Below are 23,084 nucleotides of genomic sequence, written 5' to 3'. Positions count from 1 at the left end.
GTTGAATTGCTGGAGATACCCCATTAAAACAGGAAGTGAATACATTCTGGTGTTGGTAGGTGTTTGAGGAGGTTTAAAAGGTTGAACACTCACGAAACTTTACAGGCCTGCTTGACTTAAGTGGTTCTTGGATCAAAAACTGAAATTTCATATATACATATTTCATTGGCTCTATAGCGCCACCTAGGTTTCAATGCATATTTGACATTACGGAAATGCTCAAAAACTCTTGAAAACTGTCAGATTCCATAAGATCTAAAAACACTTTACAAAAATTGTGATAATTTTTTCATGTGTAGCTAGCGGACTCTATAGCGCCCCCTAATTCATTCGTTTAATAAATTAGCTGTGGATGTGTCACAATTTGTCTAATCTTCTCAAATTTTGGTAGGAGCGTAGATACTATGACTCTGCACATATTTGCAATTGGTTTGTATTAGCTCCGCCCAACAGGAAGTCAGCCATATTGGATTTTGTAATTTTTTTACACTTTTTTTCACAAACTCATTTAAACTGCTCCTAAAGTCTTTGTCAGATTACCTCTAAATTAGCTGAGAATGAACATCAGACACAGTTGATGAAAATTGCCAAAGGATTAGTTGATCGCTAAAACGGTGACGTAATGGCGAGCAATTGATTGACTAGAGACACAACACTAAACCAAAGTGAAACCATGACACAGTCAGAACACAGATGATTAAAAATTCATGAAACTTGGCAAAAACACAAGAGACATCATTAGACACGTTTTCAGTATTGGTAGGACTGACTCCGCCCAACAGGAAGTCGGCCATTTTGAAATATCTGAATTTTACATACATTTGTTGTGTATATTGTCAAACTACTCCTAGAAATTTTCTTGAATTCTCTTGGTATTTGGTAAAAATAAACAATAAACATATCTGATGATAAAATGTGAAGGAATAGTCGATATCTCAAACGAGGACGAAATGGCTGATGGTTGAATTTGTGAGATGCCACATCAAAACAGGAGGTCAAAACCTAGGTAATGCCAGGTGTTTTGAGGAGGTTATAACGGAGAAAAACTCACAAAATTTGACCGGCCTGCTTATCTGAGGCTGTTGTTTGATGTAGAATTAGAATTTCAAATACATGTATTTTAACAGCGCTATAGCGTCACCTGTATTTTAAATGGATATTTCACATGTTTAACAGGATAGAAAACTCTTGAAAATTGGCACACTCAATAAGACCTTAAAATTACTTTTACCGGTTTCTCGGTTTGGCCCGGTACGATTTGCGCTGTTGTGCGAGGGCCCTACGTCCCCCTGTGACAGGGGGACAACTCGTTATTATTATTATTATTATTATTATTATTATTTTTATTTTTAAACTTCGCGCCCATTTTTGAGGCCTTTCTGATACTCGAAAACTCTTGAATTTTGGCACAGACATCAAAGCCGGTGAAAAATTTGAAATTTCACAGTTCCTGGGCTTGGGCGTTGATCAGGAGCTCTATAGCGCCCCCAAACGTTGCTAGTGGCCGGGATAAAGTTTGTCCAATGTGCACCAACTTTGGTACACTCATTGACCTCATTATACCGATCAAGAATCACTTGGATTTATTTGACTCTGCCTAACAGGAAGTCTGCCATTTTGGCAGGAAGTCGCAAAATAAAAAGTTTCCCGTGGTGTTTTGGGTGGGTTACGATGTTCGAAAACTCATAAAATTTCACAGGCATATTGGGCATAGGCTGTACTTTGATGTAAAATTGGAATTTTTCATATTCATAATTTATCAGCTCTCTAGCGCCACCTATTTTATATGACATTTATAGAAAGCTCTTAGCCTCTTCTAAATAAGCAGACCCAATAATGCCTTTAAATGATTTCGAGAAATGTAATCGTTTTTCTAATGTGGAGCTAAATGACTCTACAGCGCCCCCTATTTGGTTTAGGCTAATAAATTAGCGGTAGCTGTCTCAAATTTTCCCCAATGTTCAAGATTTTTGGTAGAAAAATAGATATTACGATGCCACACATAATACCCGTTGGCATGTATTAGCTCCGCCCAACAGGAAGTCGGCCATTTTGAAAAATGTTAAATTTTTACACATTTTTCACGAACTCATTCGAACTCCTCCTAGAGTCTTTGTCAGATTACAACTAAATTGTCTGTGGATAGTCTCCAGACATACGTGGTGCTAAATTGCGAAGGAATAGTCGATAGCTGAAACGATGACGTAATGGCGGGCAATTGATTTAATGGAGACACAACACTAAACCAAATAGAAACATTAGCATAGTCAGAATACAGCTGCTTGGAAATTCATGAAACTTGGCAAAAATATAAAAGACATCATTACACACGTTTTCAGTGTTGATATGATTGACTCCGCCCAACCGGAAGTCGGCCATTTTGAAAAACGTGCATTTTACACACATTTTTTGCATACTTTGTCGAACTCCTCCTAGGGAATTTGTTGAATACTCTTGATATTTGTCAACAATAAACTACTACCATCCTTGATGATAAATTGCGAAGGAATAGTCGATATCTTAAACGAGGACGAAATGGCGGACAGTTGAATGGCTTGAGATACCCCATTAAAATAGGAAGTAAATACATTCTGGTGTTAGTAGGTGTTTGAGGAGGTTAAACAGGTTGAACACTCACAAAACTTTTCAGGCCTGCTTGATTTAAGCAGTACTTTGATTAAAAATTGAAATTTCATATATACATATTTCATTGGCTCTATAGCGCCACCTAGGTTTCAATGCATATTTGACATTACGGAAATGCTCAAAAAATTGTCAGATTCCATAAGATCTAAAAAACACTTTACAAATATTGTGATAATTTTTTCATGTGTAGCTAGCGGACTCTACAGCGCCCCCTAATTCATACGGTTAATAAATTAGCTTTGGATGTGTCAAAATTTGTCTAATCTTCTCAAATTTTGGTAGGAGCGTAGATACTATGACTTTGCACATATTTGCAATTGGTTTGTATTAGCTCCGCCCAACAGGAAGTCGGCCATTTTGAAATTTGTGTAATTTTTACAAATTTTTAACAAACTCATTTAAACTGCTCCTAAAGTCTTTGTCAGATTACCTCTAAATTAACTGAGAATGAACATCAGACACAGTTGATGAAAATTGCCAAAGGAATAATTGATCGCTAAAACGGTGACGTAATGGCGGGCAATTGATTGACTAGAGACGCAACACTAAACCAAAGTGAAACCATGACACAGTCAGAACACAGATGATTAAAAATTCATGAAACTTGCCAAAAACACAAGAGACATCATTAGACACGTTTTCAGTATTGGTAGGACTGACTCCGCCCAACAGGAAGTCGGCCATTTTGAAATATCTGAATTTTACATACATTTGTTGTGTATATTGTCAAACTACTCCTAGAAATTTTCTTGAATTCTCTTGGTATTTGGTAAAAATAAACATTAAACATATCTGATGATAAATTGTGAAGGAATAGTCGATATCTCAAACGAGGACGAAATGGCAGATGGTTGAATTTGTGAGATGCCACATCAAAACAGGAGGTGAAAACCTAGGTAATGCCAGGTGTTTTGAGGAGGTTATAACGGAGAAAAACTCACAAAATTTGACCAGCCTGCTAATCTAAGGCTGTTGTTTGATGTAGAATTAGAATTTAAAATACATGTATTTTAACATCGCTATAGCGCTACCCGTATTTTAAATGGATATTTCACGTTTAACAGGATATAAAACTCTTGAAACTTGGCACACTCAATAAGACCTTAAAATTACTTTTACCGGTTTCTCGGTTTGGCCCGGTACGATTTGCGCTGTTGTGCGAGGGCCCTACGTCCCCCTGTGACAGGGGGACAACTCGTTATTAGGGCCCGAGCACCGAAGGCGCAGGCGAAGCCTGCACCGGAGGTGCAAAGCCCTATTGTTTTTGGTCCGTTTATTATTATTATTATTATTATTATTATTATTATTCTGCCTCTTTGCGTCCATTTTTGAGGCATTTCCGATACTCGAAAACTCACGCATTTTGGCACAGGCCTCAAGCTCGGCGAAAATTTTAAAGTTCCATAGAGGCTGGACTTAGGCGTGGTTCAGGAGCTCTATAGCGCCCCCAAACGTAGGCAGTGGCCGGGATGAAGTTTGTCCAATGTACACCAACTTTGGTACGCTCATTGACCTCCTCATAAAGAACAAGGATCAATTTGATTTATTTGACTCCGCCCAACAGGAAGTCGGCCATTTTGACAGGAAGTTGCAAAATAAAAAGTTTCCCGCTGGGTTTCGGAGGGGTTAAGATGTTTGAAAACTCCTAAAATTTTACAGAGCTATTTAGCTTAGGCCAAACTTTGACCTTCAGTTGGAATTTCGTAAATTCGTGTTTCATCAGCTCTCTAGCGCCACCTATTTTATATCACATTTATAAAAAGCTCTCAGCCTCTTGATAATTGGCAGATTCAATAAGTCTTTGAAATGATTTAGAAATATTTTGTCGTTTTTCTCATGTGTAGCTAGATGACTCTACAGCGCCCCCTATTTTATTTAGGCCATTAAATTAGCTGTAGCTGTCTCAAAATTTCTCCAATATTCTAGATTTTTGGCAACAACATAGAGAGTATCATCCCGCACATATTACCCATTGGCTGGTATTAGCTCCGCCCAACAGGAAGTCGGCCATTTTGAAATTTGTGGAATTTTTACACATTTTTCACAAACTCATTCAAACTCCTCCTAGAGTCTTTGTCAGATTATCTCTAAATTGGGCGTGGGTAGGCTCCAGACATACGTGGTGATAAATTGCGAAGGAATAGTCGATAGCTGAAACGATGACGTAATGGCAGGCAATTAATTTAATGGAGAAGCAACACTAAACAAAAGTGAAACCATGACACGGTCATAACACAGATGATTGAAAATTCATGAAACTTGGCAAAAACACAAGAGACATCATAAGACACGTTTTTAGCATTGGTAAGACTGACTCCGCCCAACAGGAAGTCGGCCATTTTGAAAAAAGTGTGTTTTACACACATTTTTTGCATACTTTGTCGAACTCCTCCTAGGGAATTTGTTGAATACTCTTGATATTTGTCTGTAATAAACTACTAACATACTTGATTGTAAATTGCGAAGGAATAGTCGATATCTTAAACGAGGACGAAATGGCGGACAGTTGAATTGCTTGAGATGCCCCGTTAAAACAGGAAGTGAATACATTCTGGTGTTAGTAGGTGTTTGAGGAGGTTAAAAAGGTTGAAAACTCTTGAAAATTTACAGGCCTGCTTGATTTAAGCAGTAGTTTGATCTGAAATTAAAATTTCATATATACGTATTTCATTGGCTCTATAGCGCCACCTAGGTTTCAATGCATATTTGACATTACGGGAATGCTCAAAACCTCTTGAAAATTGACAGATTGCATAAGACCTAAAAACACCTTAACAAATATTTTGACAATTTTTTCATGTATAGCTAGCGGACTCTACAGCGCCCCCTAATTTGTTCATTTAATAAATTAGCTGTGGATGTGTCAAAATTTGTCTAATCTTCTCAAAGTTTGGTAGGAGTGTAGATAGTATGACCCTGCACATATTTGCAATTGGCTTGTATTAGCTCCGCCCAACAGGAAGTCGGCCATATTGGAATTTGTAATATTTTTACACATTTTTCACAAACTCATTTAAACTGCTCCTAAAGTCTTTGTCAGATTACCTCTTATTTCGCTGTAAATGAACAACAGACATATTTGATGATAACTGCCAAAGGATTAGTTGATCGGTAAAACGGTGACCCAATGGCGAGCAATTGATTCACTAGAGACGCAACACTAAACCAAAGTGAAACCATGACACGGTCAGAAAACAGATTTTTGAAAATTCATGAAACTTGGCAAAAACACAAAAGACATCATTACACACATTTTCAGCATTGGTAGGACTGACTCCGCCCAACAGGAAGTCGGACATTTTGAAATATCTGCATTTTACACACATTTTTTGTGTACATTGTCAAACTACTCCTAGCAAATTTGTTGAATTCTCTTGGTATTTGGTAAAAATAAACATTGAACATATCTGATGATAAATTGTGAAGGAATAGTCGATATCTCAAACGAGGACGAAATGGCAGATGGTTGAATTTTTGAGATCCCACATCAAAACAGGAGGTCAAAACCTAGGAAATGCCAGGTGTTTTGAGGAGGTTATAACAGAGAAAAACTCACAAAATTTGACCGGCCTGCTTATCTAAGGCTGTTCTTTGATGTAGAATTAGAATTTCAAATACATGTATTTTAACAGCGCCATAGCGCCACCTGTATTTTAAATGGATATTTCACATGTTTAACAGGATAGAAAACTCTTGAAAATTGGCACACTCAATAAGACCTCAAAATTACTTTTACCGGTTTCTCGGTTTGGCCCGGTACGATTTGCGCTGTTGTGCGAGGGCCCTACGTCCCCCTGTGACAGGGGGACAACTCGTTATTATTATTATTATTCTGCCTCTTTGCGTCCATTTTTGAGGCATTTCCGATACTCGAAAACTCACGCATTTTGGCACAGACCTCAACCTCGGCGAAAATTGTAAAGTTCCATAGAGGCTGGACTTTGGCGTAGTTCAGGAGCTCTATAGCGCCCCCAAACGTCGGCAGTGGCCGGGATGAAGTTTGTCCAACGTGCACCAACTTTGATACGCTCATTGACCTCCTCATAAACAACAAGAATCACTAGGTTTTATTTGACTCCGCCCAACAGGAAGTCGGCCATTTTGACAGGAAGTTGCAAAATAAAAAGTTTCCCGCTGGGTTTCAGAGGGGTTAGGATGTTTGAAAACTCCTAAAATTTTACAGAGCTATTTGGCTTACGCCATACTTTGACCGTAAGTTGGAATTTCGTAAATTCGTCTTTCAACAGCTCTCTAGCGCCACCTATTTTATATCATATTTATGAAAAGCTCTCAGCCTCTTGATAATTGGCAGATTCAATAAGTCATTGAAATGATTTAGGAATATTTTGTCATTTTTCTCATGTGTAGCTAGAGGACTCTACAGCGCCCCCTATTTTGTTTAGGCCATTAAATTAGCTGTAGCTGTCTCAAAATTTCTCCAATATTCTCGATTTTTGGCAACAACATAGAAACTATCATCCCGCACATATTACCCATTGGCTTGTACTAGCTCCACCCAACAGGAAGTCGGCCATTTTGAAATTTGTGGAATTTTTACACATTTTTCACGAACTCATTCAAACTCCTCCTAGAGTCTTTGTCATATTACCTCTAAATTTGGTGTGGATAGGCTCCAGACATACATGGTGATAAATTGCGAAGGAATAGTCGATAGCTGAATTGATGACGTAATGGTGGACAATTAATTTAATGGAGACGCAACACTAAACAAAAGTGAAACCATGACACGGTCATAACACAGATGATTGAAAATTCATGAAACTTGGCAAAAACACAAGAGACATCATAAGACACGTTTTTAGTATTGGTAAGACTGACTCCGCCCAACAGGAAGTCGGCCATTTTGAAAAAAGTGTGTTTTACACACATTTTTTGCATACTTTGTCGAACTCCTTCTAGGGAATTTGTTGAATACTCTTGATATTTGTCTGTAATAAACTGCTAACATACTTAATTGTAAATTGCGAAGGAATAGTCGATATCTTAAACGAGGACGAAATGGCGGACAGTTGAATTGCTTGAGATGCCCCGTTAAAACAGGAAGTGAATACATTCTGGTGTTAGTAGGTGTTTGAGGAGGTTAAAAAGGTTGAAAACTCTCGAAAATTTACAGGCCTGCTTGATTTAAGCAGTAGTTTAATCTGAAATTAAAATTTCTTGTATACGTATTTCATTGGCTCTATAGCGCCACCTAGGTTTCAATGCATATTTGACATTACGGGAATGCTCAAAACCTCTTGAAAATTGACAGATTGCATAAGACCTAAAAACACTTTACAAATATTTTGACAATTTTTTCATGTATAGCTAGCGGACTCTACAGCGCCCCCTAATTTGTTCATTTAATAAATTAGCTGTGGATGTGTCAAAATTTGTCTAATCTTCTCAAATTTTGGTAGGATCGTAGATAGTATGACCCTGCACATATTTGCAATTGGCTTGTATTAGCTCCGCCCAACAGGAAGTCGGCCATATTGGAATTTGTAATATTTTTACACATTTTTCACAAACTCATTTAAACTGCTCCTAAAGTCTTTGTCAGATTACCTCTTGTTTCGCTGTAAATGAACAACAGACATATTTGATGATAACTGCCAAAGGATTAGTTGATCGGTAAAACGGTGACCCAATGGCGAGCAATTGAGTCACTAGAGACGCAACACTAAACCAAAGTGAAACCATGACATGGTCAGAAAACAGATTATTGAAAATTCATGAAACTTGGCAAAAACACAAAAGACATCATTACACACATTTTCAGCATTGGTAGGACTGACTCCGCCCAACAGGAAGTCGGCCATTTTGAAATATCTGCATTTTACACACATTTTTTGTGTACATTGTCAAACTACTCCTAGCAAATTTGATGAATTCTCTTGGTATTTGGTAAAAATAAACATTGAACATATCTGATGATAAATTGTGAAGGAATAGTCGATATCTCAAACGAGGACGAAATGGCAGATGGTTGAATTTTTGAGATCCCACATCAAAACAGGAGGTGAAAACCTAGCTAATGCCAGGTGTTTTGAGGAGGTTATAACGGAGAAAAACTCACAAAATTTGACCAGCCTGCTTATCTAAGGCTGTTGTTTGATGTAGAATTAGAATTTCAAATACATGTATTTTAACAGCGCCATAGCGCCACCTGTATTTTAAATGGATATTTCACATGTTTAACAGGATAGAAAACTCTTGAAAATTGGCACACTCAATAAGACCTCAAAATTACTTTTACCGGATTCTCGGTTTGGCCCGGTACGATTTGCGCTGTTGTGCGAGGGCCCTACGTCCCCCTGTGACAGGGGGACAACTCGTATTTTACCTCTTTTAGGTTGTCCAGAAAGACAAACATAAAGCTTGTTCTTCAGAAGTTGCTCAAAGTGCTTCCCGACTGTAGGGAAGTCCAGGAGCAAAAAAGAGTTTACATATTGAGAGTGTTAATATACAGTGTCGAATGCTCTGAAAGTCAGATGCGTGATATTATTTTTTGATGGCACCACTTCCAACACTCTTGAAAAAACTGACTGTGATTAAACAAAGTTCAGTTCCGAACAAAAAACAGATTTTTATTAGAAATATATTGCACACCTGGAGCATGCATTAGATAGATGTTTCACATGTAACGCTGAAACTGTTCAACACTAAAGGCTAGATGTTTTATCTCTTGGACTCCAAGGGAGCATAATTGACCTTGCTGTTTCACTCAGCATGATATCAGCCAACACAAGCGTCTGTGAGCTGACGTAACAGAATTAGACAGCTAGCACTGACCTCCAGCCCTTCTTCAGCTCCAATGATGTTCCTTCAAAAAATACATTCTGTATCTTCTTAGCACTGAAAAATAATATGACAAACTTAATGTATTATTAATTTCTCTTCTGTAGATATGGACATGTACTCTTTACCTGCATCAGATGAGCAACAGTGGAAACACAGTTCAGGCTGAGTGTGTGACGAGCAACCCCATACCCTGGGGGTTAATCTATGCTGCTGATGCCAAGATTCGGGTACAACACAGACTGAAATAACACAGTAAACTCTTCAAACTTACACTACAGAGAGTTACATAGACATTCTCATATCTAAAATGCTAGTAAATTCAGCTTTCACGCAACCAGAATCCTAAAACTCATTTTAATTATTATCTTAACCCTTAAAATTTACAGTCAGTTATTGCTATAAATTTAATACTAAAAATAAATTCTCACTCATAGCTCATTGAAATGAGCCCAGACCCCGTGCTTTACAGTTAAATCAAATTATAACGTGTTTTTTTAACTCGTCCTGCAGTGACAGTTGTGTCAGTATTTCTCAAACCTGGTCCTGGAAGCCCACTTTACCCACTGTTAAGTCTTTTCCATCCTCACATTGTACCTGATCCAACTAATCAACTGATTCACAGCCTCTCATTGAGTTTAGATGGGTTTGTTTAATGAGGAACAGCACTAAAATGTGCAGGGTATTGGCTCTCAGGGACCAGGGTTATGAAACAGTGTATTATGCTAGGCTTTGCTAACTGTAAATCTAGAAAGTTAACTGATATTTTACTAAATATATTTTAAACTTTATATGGCCCATATCCTAAAGTTTCTTGTATTTTATTTTATTTTTTTCTTTGAAATGCAGCCTCTATATGATTGTTTAAAAGGCTGTCTGTTTGTTTAGTAGCTGGCTATTTTTAAAAAATATATATATTTAAATAAAAAAATTCCTCAGCACTTTAACTTTATTGTGGATGGGCAGGGCTAAACTGCAGTAGACTGAATAGGCAGATATTCTTTAGAATTTTATCACACACAAAAAAGTTTTTTTCCGCTGTATATGTATAAAAATTTCATTAAAAAAACATTAAAATGTTTTTTTTTTCATGATTAGGCGCATTAACTCTATCCCTAACGCTGATGATATTCAGCTGAGCTGCATTGTTTGTTTCCTTCCATCAAAGTAAAGCACCAGAATGAAGTGTGACCGATTTGCATGCAGTAGAAACCCATACTATTAGGCTGACACCGAACGGCTGGTTTCTCTGGCGCTCTCTCTTTGATGGAGCCATATGCAGCCTCTCACTTAGTATAACGCTCATTACAGATGTTAAAGGAATCGCACACTTTGTCATTTCGCCATCACACGCCGAGAACATGAGATGCTGCTTTTTCCTGGCAGGCCCCGCCACGGCTCCTCCGGTCCACAGAGGATTCCCATTTAAATGTTTACCCTGATTCCCCTCTCAGGAAAATGGGGGGGAATCAGCTCATAGACGTGCTCATTAGCAGACGTATTGTGCCCAGCCGGTTTAAGCAGACCGACTATTCCCATATTGGCTTTGGGAGACGCTGAAGAGCGCAGTGTGCCAGCGGAAGCCAATAGCTCCGTGCCAGCAGGAAAACCCCATGGAGCCGCTCGCAGATAGCAGGCTGATAAGTGTCATTAAAGCGGGTCGACCCATTATAATCCCCACAACCGGCACAGAAATATTCCATAACGTAATTACATTGAGTTTATTATGGAAAACGTAACACGATTTAAAAGGTTGTGGGGGGTGGGGGGGGTAGAGAAAACTGGAGAGTGGAGCAGGAGGCTGCTCGATTGCCCGAGAGTATTGAAATGCTGAGTTATAGGCTGAGACACCCAGGCATTGATATTAACGACATCAGTCTCTGAGTGCAGGGGCTCGGAGCCCGTGTTATTTGCTTAATATGTTCTGCTCGAAATCTGCATTGTCTGGGGCCATTGAAGTGCACAGAAAAGAGAGATCAATATAATAGGTTTGGCGTCAAGCCAAAACGATCCCGACAATGCGTGAGCTGGGCATTCGGAATCAGCGGCGCATATCCGTGCATTTTTTTGTGTGCGTGTGTGTGTGTGTGTGTTGATGGTGGGTGGTAGGGTGTGTATTTGTGTGTGTGTGTGTGCGTGTATGTGTGTATGTGTGTGTGTTGATGGTGGGTGGTAGGGTGTGTATTTGTGTGTGTGTGTGTGTGTGCGTGTATGTGTGTATGTGTGTGTGCATGAAAATAATTTGGCGTGCAATGCCAGTATGCAGGGAGGCACAATGCCCAGGTCTGATGGGATGGGTGCCACATGGGCTGGCAAATTGGCTCGAGCGATCAGACACGGAGCTCCATTCAGGAGAGCAGATGAAAGAGAGCCAGGCGCTGTGATTTCCACCCACCCCCCCCCGCAACCTGATGAGCTCGGTGGGGTATAAAGCACCACAGGGCTCACCCGAATCTCCCAGGAAACTTTTTCTATAGTACAGATGCTACTGTTTCCTCCTAAAGCTTGTCATGTTGTCTTTTTTAGGCACTTAGCCTGTCACAAAGCCTGAGCCATTACACAGATCAAGAAGTGAGGAAATGGTGGAAAACAGACTTCATCTGATCTTTTGCTCTTTATTAAAAACAATACTTTGTCAAAGAAAAAATCATACTTCAGTCATGTTTTATGTGTATAGAAAACAGTGATATTACAGATCACTTAAAGCAGATTTCCAGCATTTATCAGTTCATCAGACAGAAATCGAGAATTTGGGATCCTTTTTGTATTTTCATTCGTTAATGTTTTCTCACTACATCCCCCAGCATGCAGTATGCAAACGGATTTATAAACATCCAATGGGAATTCTTTCTCAGGATCCATATCCATTTCTTAAAGCTTGCTTAGCTACTAATCAGTAGTTTTCTGAGCTTGTTTGTTATTCTATAATGGATGTAATGCCCATATTAGAAATGCTATGTTCTTCTAAATGCCAGTGGATCCTCAGAATTACAAGGTTATTTTAGAGTCTAATTCCAAATAAACTATGTTATGAAGAGGCTAACACTTCCGAATTGATATAATGCCTCATGAAAGCAGGTAGACTAAACTTACTAAACTTTTCTTAAGCCACTCAAACTGTGATCTGCTGCCAAAAACCTACTAACCTCATTTCACAAAACCTGGTTGCTAGTCTTATGATATGAGCCCTGGTGTGCAGCAGTGTATGCTAGTTTATAGAAAAAAAAAATGTGTTTTGATTCGTTACAAAAATCGCTGGACAGAATACACTAGGTTTGGAGCAATTTTTTTTTACCTCAGGATGTGATTAACAAAAAGACAACTTTATTTCCAACATTCAGAAATGCAGCTAATCCTTGGGAGTTAATTATATTGGCTTTAAACTGACTTTAAAATAACAATGCCATTTATATATATATGTTATAAGGGCAAGTAAATGCATTCAAACTAGCATTAGTTGGCTAATAACACCTGTCATCAATATTTTTGATAAGATTTAACTGGAAAAAATGTAATGAATCAACATTATTTGGTTTTAACATCCAAATAATTAGTGTATTGTTAATTAAAAACTTAAATAAACTGCAGGTTTATTTAATTGAAATATGTAGCACTCTTACACATGTATTATTAATTACATGAATTACACTGGATGAAGTTAATTAGATAGAATTAGATAATTAGTCTACTTTTAGAGAGGAAATTGGAATAGGATGTCCCTCTCTAAACTTTAGTCATAAGTTTGATTGGGATAAGTATGTGGGATTCCCATGGTGAGATCAAAAGAGAGACAAATGATCATTTCTGCATAGGAAGAAAGTGGAAAACGTTTAAAACAGTCAACATGATCAGATCAGGCCGTTCTCACACATTCAGACTAAAACCATCATAATATCATCACAAGATGTACAGGTAGCTCTTACTACAGTTGATGCCAAAGTACAACTCTACAATCAAAAAGAGACCAAACAAGTTAGATTTTTGTTAAGTGTACAAGAAGACCAAAAAAATCAGTGCAAGCCTAAGTTTTAGAACAATATGCTTTGGACAGATGAATCCAAAGTTAAATAATTTGGGCACTGTGAAAGTGCACTCATTTCTCCCCATGAATGTAGACAGACAGACAGACATATAGATAGATATCCTTATTGTAAACTGTAGAAGAACAGCAACCCATCAAATCGATCATACAGACAGGAAAAAGAGGCATATGTAAAGGCTAAATGTATATGTAATACAACTGTGTACAGTGTTCTTGGAAGTGCATTGACATGCAGTTGTAGTTTACCAGAAGCTGTTTAAAGCATGTAAAACTGCATATTGTAAATAAACAAATGAAGTTATACAGAAATACATTAAAATGTGTCAAGAATTGTTATTAAAAATGTGAAAAAAAGTAGATAAGATCTTGTGAGCTGATTTGAAGAGCAAAGTTTGGTTCCAGATTTCTCCTGGACACCCCACAGCATGTTGCCTGATTTAACATCATTAGGCACTGATTAACCAAACCAGGTGTTGGTTAATAACTATGAATAATATTAGACTCTTATGAGGAGAGCTTTATCTGGCCTGCAACACATTCCAATAAAAGCTGGGATGGTTTAGAACTGAACGCTATGTAATGTTGCTTTTCCTTTTCACAACACTTAAAATATGTTTTGGCACTGATGATAGTGATGAAGTGTTTCAGGTGTTATTTTGTCCCAGTCTTCCTGCAAACATTACAACAGTAACCCTGCGTTCACACTGACTAGCAGCCATTCATTTTCTATGGGAGGAAGCGATTTAAAGCTGTGAATCCGCAACAAGCTGCAAGCGACACAGCGACTGATCTACAATTGCCAAATCGCAAATCAATTAAGTCATTCTACACCCATTGGCTGAACAAAGTCTTTTGACCAATCACAGACACAGAGATTTAATGTGCCATTTGCCAATGTTACCCTGTATTGTAGAGTTAAGAGTAATCCCTTTCTCATGTGTTTTTATCAGCTGTTATTGAATGATGGATCTTGATGCAGTGCAGTCTTAGGGATCAGAGATCACAGATCACAGATGTTCAGGTTAGACTTGTGTCCTTTCCCTTTACGCACTGAAATTCCTTCCAATCTCTAAAGCAGGGGTGTCAAACTCATTTTGGCCGAGGGCCACATTGGCATACTGGCTGTCCTCCGAGGGCCAGATGTAACTTATAAATATAAGAAAATGTAACCAAATGTAATATATGTAAATGAATGTAATTACTCCTTAATGTTAAATAACTCTCAATATATTATTTATTCAATCAAATATTACAGTTGCATGGAAAAAATGTTTGCTTGTTGCTCTATTAACATAAATCCTGTTATGAAATCCAAAAACTCCATCAATCAAGAACGAAACTATACAAGTGAATAGAAATGACATAAAATACAAGTTATATTAACTTTGATCAAAACGTTTGATACTGAAAAGAGGCTTAATAAATATAAAATCAAAAATTGTGAGCTGTGACAGATTTAGCATTTCCTCATCCAACCACTAGTGGGAGCTGCAGCAGCACAAGCCCACAGTCTTTACTGAGTCAGAGCTACAGCCCAGCCACGGGCTACAGGATTTTAAGTTCTTCTGTGTATGAAATAAAATAACCCCACTAACCGGATAATACAGCTCTCTACAGTTCATATTTCAGCCCAAGCAGCTAACAGCAGCAGTTTAGAGCAGCCATCCCGGAGTCACTGCTCGGATTACATTATAAATAGGTCAGTTATCGCGCTGCTAACCTCAGGATGTTTATAACTACGGAGTTTAGAACACACCACGGCTGCAAGGTTAGACTGTTGAAGGCTACTGGAGACTATTAAAGGCTATTGGAGGTTATTGAAAGGGTTATTGGGGGCAGAAATCTGGCTGGTTAGATAAGTGATTCACCTCCTCGTCCTTTGCTGAGGTGAAACTGCGACTAGCGATGTCACAGTGATGTTTATTAACCTCATTAAAACAGATTTTATCAGCTATTGTCTTATAAATATTTACACATAATTTATATCTCTTCTAAAAAGCGTTTATTTTGGTCAGTAACACAAAATGCATACCGGTCTTTCGCCTTGAAGCACAGCCGTCCGTCTGCATCAACTTCTCTTTTTCTGGACATTATGGGATAAACATTTATATGTCTCAATTCCATCCGCGAAGTTACGCCTTCCCTCCGGCAGGGTTTCCACATCAATGACTACACTGCCGTGTAGTGGCAGTAAGCCGTAACTTTGCGGGTAATACAATCGACAAGCATTGTGGGAAATGTATTTTTTGGTCAAAGAACGCTTCTGACTTATTTATTATAGACACTAAGATCTTACAAGCTCTCGCGGGCCACATAAAAAGACGTGGCGGGCCACATTTGGCCCGCGGGCCTTGTGTTTGACACATGTGCTCTAAAGCTTTAAATGCTATTGGGCACTGTAGGAGGAGAAATATGCAAATCCCTTTCATTCTTCCATTTAAAAACACTGTTTTTAAACATTTTAACAATATGTCATACAAGAAGCTAGAAGTGGAACCCATTTACACATTTTTCTATGTTTAATTTCCCACACTTTTTAACAAGCAGTCCAGGTTGAAACACCTCTTATAACTTCCATATGAATGGGTGGAGTTAAACTGCTCTCCATATATGGATTTGAAGCAGTATTTAAATAGTACAGGATAGAAAAAGGTGAAGTGATACAGGCTCTATAATGATGATGTTAGGCAACCAATCTCATTTCAGACCTGATAATTTAGAGAACATTTAAAGGCAATTCAAAACCGAACATCCGTTTAAAACGACAGTTTAACCTTTGACCTCCCGAGAGCCCTCCCTCCAGCCTCCCACAGTCTTAAGGTGGCGATTTAGACTTTATGTGAAGACAGTGATTAATCCGTGCGGCGGGGGTCCTGTCGGAGCCGGGCCGTTACGGGACGCTCGGCCAATTCTCATCGCGGCGCTCACACACCCGTCGGGCTCCCCGCGGCGCCCCGGAGAACGCTGCGGGAGGAGCAGATTAAAAATGACAATCACCGTGTGTGTCGCTCCCCACCGCAGGAAATGCAGGTGTCTTTGTTGAAATATGCTCATGCTACAAAAGGTTCTAATTATCTGCAGTTATTTTGTCAGTTTGCTGGCGCGACCGCGAGCTCCCCTGCTTAGCTCATCTTCTGCCTGCACAATTTTTACTCACTTTTTCCACACGTTTCGTTCGTAATTCTTTCAGTTCTGTGGGCGAGCTGGCATTACAGAAGACACTTCTGATGCACCGAGCTGCTTTTGCAGAGTGTGTGCTCTCTTTTTCTTTCTGCAAACACACAACACAACACACACACACACCCACACATTATTTTCGCACTTGCTGTGTCTGTGTGTTGGAGATGGGTGGCACTGTTGGACATGCTATTTTTTATCCGCTCTCACGCACAAGAGTAAAACACACTGATACAGTATGTGTATCGTCTCATTCTCCACAGTAGATGACAAATGATTTTAACATGACTAGAAATGGGCAATCAGGTGCAGAGCTCTCTTTTTAATGTTCATGCAAATTGTACTTCATTATCTTTGCTTCCCTAAAAAAACCTGTCTCTCTCTCTTTCTCTACAGTAAAGGAAAAAAAAAATAATGAAGCCGCTTTCCCTTCATCCTTGCGTAACTTGCACTTGCTGTACCTTTCTGCTCAGCTCCTTACAGACTGCAGGCCATTGCTTGAATAAGATGGGAAGATATGACTTGGTGTTTTTACCTCTGTCATTAAAATAATTAACTAGTTATTTAAAATGTATGGAGCTTTCACCAAAAACAAGCATTTCACCCATCAGTGAAAATTATATTTAGGTAGCTCACAACTAGGAGTGCTAGATAACACTATTTGGCCTGATGCAAATTATAAATCTTTTACTAATTATATATCTTTTATATTGTAGCTGTAGTTTTCACAAAAAGGGGAGTAAGTAAACTGCAGTCACTTTCATTTCTTATAAAGTATTTCTACAGTCATTCAAGTACTAGATGTAGATTAGCTGTTTATGTTCTAAATTAGTAAATGCGTGTGTGTGTATTAGTCATTCAGAGAAAATATTTGCTGACTACTGCATTTACATGATCTTTTCTGTCGGACAAAAGCTTTGTATCTCCATTTTTTTGCTTTTAACTTTTTATTAACATAATTTTAATCTACCAGTAGTTTTTTTGATTGTGTGAAAAACAGATTAATATAATATTTCAATATTGTCTCCTACTGAAAGGTTTTTCCTTCTCCTGTTATGTTGACATTCTGAAGATAGTTTTGCTATGATGATATGTTAGTTGACCAGTTGATATATCAGCCAAACAGAACATATATATTAACAGCTAGCTAGTGAATATATTAACAAGTGAATATGAATTAAATTGTAAGCAAGTACAAATTTGTAATTTCCAGTGTACATATACTTATGCAAATTAGCTGCTGATTTACACATTGTTAGTGAATATATCTACTGGTTACAGTATTACATATTACAATTTTCTAACGTATTAGCCATCTAGTAGATATACTATCAGAAAAACAGATATATATTAGATGACTATAGTAGATATATTAACTGATTTTTTTTATATTAACCAACTAGCAGATATATTAACAGACCAGACTATAAATATTAAATATTAAATATAAAATATAAATATTTTACAGTCTGCACTCTGGTCGGCAAGACTCTTTTACTGAAGGCATAAAACAACAATAAATATCTTTATTTAACTCATTACTGTAATTCGCTCTGTTCCCAGTTATTAGAATGCTTTGTGTGCAGTGCATTCAAAACATTTTAATTTTAATAAAAAAATATATTCTAATGATTAAGGTAATTTAGACTCATTTAAGTAATGGTTATTAGAAATATTTCTGTATTTCTTTAATCAAAAATAGTTAACTGGCCACAGCTGTGGTCACCCAGTCTCTTATGTAGTGAGAAGTTTGTGTCTATAAGAAAGAATAAAATGTGGCCCACTGGGGGCGCTCTAGTACACTTTTTAAGATTTACCCTCACTTTGCACATTACTGATGTTCCAGTGTGTGTACAGTACTGATGAATCTCACATGTACACACACTTACACTCACACACACACATGTTCATCCTTATCTACTTGTTTTTATGTTCAAACTATTTTACAGTGTCATCGACGTGGTGAGCATCAACTTTCTCTAAATTACATGCAGCTTCATTCTTTAGAAATGCTTTTTATTTATTTTATTGTAGTCTGAGTACTGAAAAACATATTAATTAACATACCATAATAATGTTTTACATGCAGAATAGTTATAGTAGCTGAAATATAATACCATACAAGTTGCTCAGTGTGCTTTTGCATAATGTAAAGGTTTTAATTTTTAGCTTTTATTTAGAGCTTACCATTTCTCAAATGCATTAAAATTTGTATTAAGGTGCTGCTTGGCAATGGAGTCTATTCCTGTTTAAAGTTATTAATGACATTAAAATATTTAACTGGCATTTTTAGCTTCATATATCTCTGTGGCTGTAACAGACAATAATACATTCTTGCAAATGAGTAAGAATATGCATCAGGAAATGTTTAGAATAATAATAAAAAACACATATAAAACAATAAGGAGAAGAGTAATGAAATAGATTACAGCTCATGCAGAATTTTAAACTCAGCAGATCTGAGTGCTGAACAGTAATGCAGTCAGTACATTTGGCCAAGTCCTCTTAGAAACTTGAGCCAAAAGAGGGAATAATGGTGCAGGCGGTTACTTACCAATTATTCCTGTCTGAGCAGCTCGCCGAGCGACTGCCTTATTTAACATCAAAACGAGAGTGTGATGGCTGGTGTTCACGCTGCCTCCAGCAGAGTACTCTTTCTTTCCTATCATTTGATCTCATATTGTAATCCCAGGTGTTTTGAATAATTTATGGAATATGGCGTCTCGTTAAACAGTAATTTATATGTGTCTCTGAGAATTGATTCCACGGCAACGCACATCTAAATAATGAGAAGCACTACAATGCTGGTGAAGGAATTTCACAACAATAACAACAACAACAAACAATAGTAATAATAATAATCACAATAATAATAATAATTACTATATACATTTTTATTGCATATACAAGCCGATCTGTTTATTCTGCTACAGTATACTATTGCATATATTATATTATTTTATATTGCATAGAATTACAATACTAACTCACAATGATTACATAAAAAATAAAAATACAAATATTTCAGTATATGTATTTTTACATCTGTTTGATGTTTCATATTTTAAAAAAAAAAAGGCAGAAATTTAAGTCAGTCATTAATCAGCTGAAAAGCACTGATGTTTAGATTTATTACTGCAACTTTAAGGTGTACTGTTCTAAACTGTAATTGTAAACCTTAGTGTCTTAACTGTATTACTGCTAAGCTACTGTATTATTATTATTATTATTATTATTATTATTATTTTTATCAGCAATTAATTATTAATATACTAGTCTCAAAATTGGGGGTTTAGTTGCAGTTAAAGAACTGTGCCTGGTATGTTTTATGTTTATCTTTAAGATTCCTATTATTTAATAAATGAATGTAATGTATTCAAAAAGTTAAATATGTGTAAACTGGTCCAGGCTTGTTCGTGTTTTTATACAGATGGAGCACACACAGACACGTCTGGCTGAGGGACCTGAACACAGTGTAGGAGAGCGCTGCACTGTCTATTAGGAATGGCTGAAGTTTGCATTTGCACTAAGAATCTGAGGATCAGAACTTGTTTCTGCTTTGCTGTTTGGTGGGAGCGGACGGCGTCTGGTTCTCACAGGAAGAAGGCAGGTAGCTGCGTCGCCAAACAGAGGAAATCTCCCCCTCTCAGCAGGGCTCTTGGCACATAATGAGTGCAATTCTCTCTCTCTCTCTTTCTCTCTCTCTCTCTCTCTCTCTCTCTCTCTCTATATATATATATATATATATATATATATTTCTCTGTATCTCTCTCTTGCTCTTAAAAAAAAAGCTGTTGATGACTTTTCACAGCCACCACACAACATTTGACTCGATGGTGCCATGCACAGGATTTACACATGTGCTTTTAATTGTTTTCGTGCTGTTTGCTGTGGCGGGGCCTGTCTAATGAGCAGCAAGCCGCTTCAGCGCAGAAAACACTGTTTTGAAATGTTTTCTTGTGTGTAACTTCAGCCTGGTGGGAAAGGCCACGAGGCAGAGAGAGAGAGAGAGAGAGAGAGAGAATGGCAGACAGACAGACAGACAGGCCGCATGTATGTTCAAATTTCACACGCGAGCAGGAAAACGCAAACACCTCCTTTCATTAAAAACCGTCGTGCCAGTCGCCCGAAAATCAGTAAGATCGAAATCATAAAACACAGATTAGCATTTTGATACTGGCTGCTCTTGCACATCATTTTGCTTCAAAGAAGGGAAAGATAAATGATGATGCCATTAAAAGTGAACTAATTAAGGAATGCTTCTTTTAAAAACTCATTAACGGCAGTCTCATTTACATAATGATGCATATTAATTAAGTTTTAATGAATCTGAGCTTCAATCAAGTCACTTTTTGGCTGTGAAACAATTTTGACGACTGAAAAAAACAGGAAGGAAAGCCACAATGCTTTCAAATCTATTTTTTCCATATCAAATAAGGGGACCTGAACGACAGCAAAAAAAAAAAGAAATAATAAAAAAAAAGAAAAACATGACATTCACGTCTTGTTTGTTGTCAATTTGAATACATCTTAATTATTTGAGCTTAAAAATACCCGGAGCCATGTACAGCGTGATTAAGGAGTACACATACTGTACTGTGAATGCAGGTGATTTTCAGTGCATGTGACAAAATGTAGGAAAATGTACATTACTCTGTAATAAATACTTAACACTAATTCTAAGAAGAGGTGATAGAAACTGTAATGAGTGTAAACTCATTATCAGGAGAGTGCAGCGCGGAATTACAGTATATGCCTTCTGCACTGGAGCACACCTTTTGTGATCAGGAATGTGATCAGGAATGATCTGAATTTTATTCACATTTTAGATAATGTGGTGGATTTGTTTTTTTATTTTATACATTTTATACATCCTAAACAAATACAGTTACAAATACAGATATTATATCATGTCTTCATGTGTGCGTTTTATTTTACTGTGCATTGCTTCTATGTTTCAACTAGTAGAAAACTATACTAAACTGTATTTCAAAGCTTTTCTTCACTCCAGACCAGACCTCCTTATTTAGCATAAACTCTGACTGCAGGTGTGCATCTACTTCTGTGTTCATATACTTTACATCCTGACCTGTATCTCAGGGCCTTAGTAAATATACTGGTAGAGCTGACTAGCTTATGGATTTACATGACTTCCAGATCAGTCAGAATTTTAAAAGGACTTTCAGAGATTTACTTGCACAATAAATGCATTTTTCTTTAAAACCACAAGAGTTTATACACATTTGCTTTTACTTATAAGTTTAATGAAATTTCAGTTTAACGTCATTTTATCATTTTAAAGCACCCACATCACTTCATTAAAGCCACCTCATTGCTAGGCTCTCACATCGAGCACAGGACAGCAGATGTCTGATGGGTAGTCAAATAAAAAAATAAAAAAAAGTAACTAAATAAATAAATAAACCAATACCTAACTAACTAACTAACTAACTAACTAACTAACTAACTAACTAAATAAATAAATAAATAAATAAACAGATAGATAGATATTTATGAATAACATAGATAGAAGCATTGGGTCACCAGTTCATTCATTGCTTTCTCTGAAATCATGGGTATTAAAAATTAGTTTATGCTGCATTTGTTCCCTGACTTCCCAACTTACCCCAAAAGTAAAAAATGGAGATACCATAATTCCAGAGAACACAGTTCCACTGCTCCACACCTCAATACTGGGAAAGTTTATTCCTCTATAGCCCACACCGGGTATTAGCCATGGTGCCAGTAGGTTCATTTTTATCTGCTCCAGAGGGTTCTGATCTACTGACAGTACTTCATTACAGGGACTAAACAAACTGTGTGTAAGCTTTTGCACATCGTTTCACATTGTTTCAGCAATGGATGCATCTTAGTGATTAAAATAGCTGATTGCATTCATTATTAGAAGGGGGGGATCAAAACATTTGGATATATATTGTATTTGGAGCACTAAACATACAGATGTGAATACACATCATGACCTTGTTTAACATACTTAGTTTGTATGTTCTTATTTATTTTCTGAATGTTCTGGGTAAAAATAAAATGGATAAAAAAATGTACAAAATAATTTTGCTACCCATTTATTACCATTGCTTAATTCTTCATCTTGCACTATTAATAACCACATTTCAAATATTTGAGTGTTTGAATTTATACAATGTAAATTTGTGCACTGTGTAAATGAGCATGTGTGCTGAGTTAGTGCTGTACAGAACATGTATTAACCCACCTTAAAATCTTAATGATGGTTTTCTAAATGTTCTGAATAAAATTTGTTTCTCAGGTATATAGAAGTTGATATTTATACCCTAAAATTAGCAACAGTGTTGATTGGTGTTGAAAACACTTTTTAAAATCTGAGTAAAAAATAAAGATTCCTGTAGAGATTTTCATTACAAATAGACAAATAGAATGC

At 37.2% G+C, this 23,084-nt stretch overlaps 3 long non-coding RNA genes across 3 annotated transcripts in view; 2 read left to right on the top strand and 1 right to left on the bottom strand.

Moving 5' to 3' along the window:
- LOC103027851 (uncharacterized) overlaps window positions 1-19,532 on the bottom strand; it is a 43,947-nt gene extending 24,415 nt beyond the window's left edge. The window contains exons 1-2 of the long non-coding RNA XR_455293.3: window positions 19,221-19,532; window positions 16,647-16,760 (exon numbers count right to left, since the gene is read on the bottom strand). This is a non-coding gene — a long non-coding RNA (uncharacterized LOC103027851). The remainder of the gene's footprint in view (window positions 1-16,646; window positions 16,761-19,220) is intronic.
- On the top strand, window positions 2,891-8,985 carry LOC125804884 (uncharacterized). Its single transcript, XR_007441106.1, has 3 exons — window positions 2,891-3,530; window positions 6,146-6,180; window positions 8,704-8,985. It is a non-coding gene; the product is annotated as an uncharacterized LOC125804884 (long non-coding RNA).
- Window positions 18,549-21,155, top strand: LOC125804887 (uncharacterized). Its single transcript, XR_007441107.1, has 2 exons — window positions 18,549-18,628; window positions 20,097-21,155. It is a non-coding gene; the product is annotated as an uncharacterized LOC125804887 (long non-coding RNA).
- The last annotated feature ends 1,929 nt before the right edge of the window (window positions 21,156-23,084 follow it).

This window comes from Astyanax mexicanus, chromosome 1, assembly GCF_023375975.1.
Source record: "Astyanax mexicanus isolate ESR-SI-001 chromosome 1, AstMex3_surface, whole genome shotgun sequence".
NCBI classification, from domain to species: domain Eukaryota; kingdom Metazoa; phylum Chordata; class Actinopteri; order Characiformes; family Acestrorhamphidae; genus Astyanax; species Astyanax mexicanus.
Note: the sequence above shows the minus strand (reverse complement) of the source record. Positions and strands in the feature narration are given on the sequence as shown.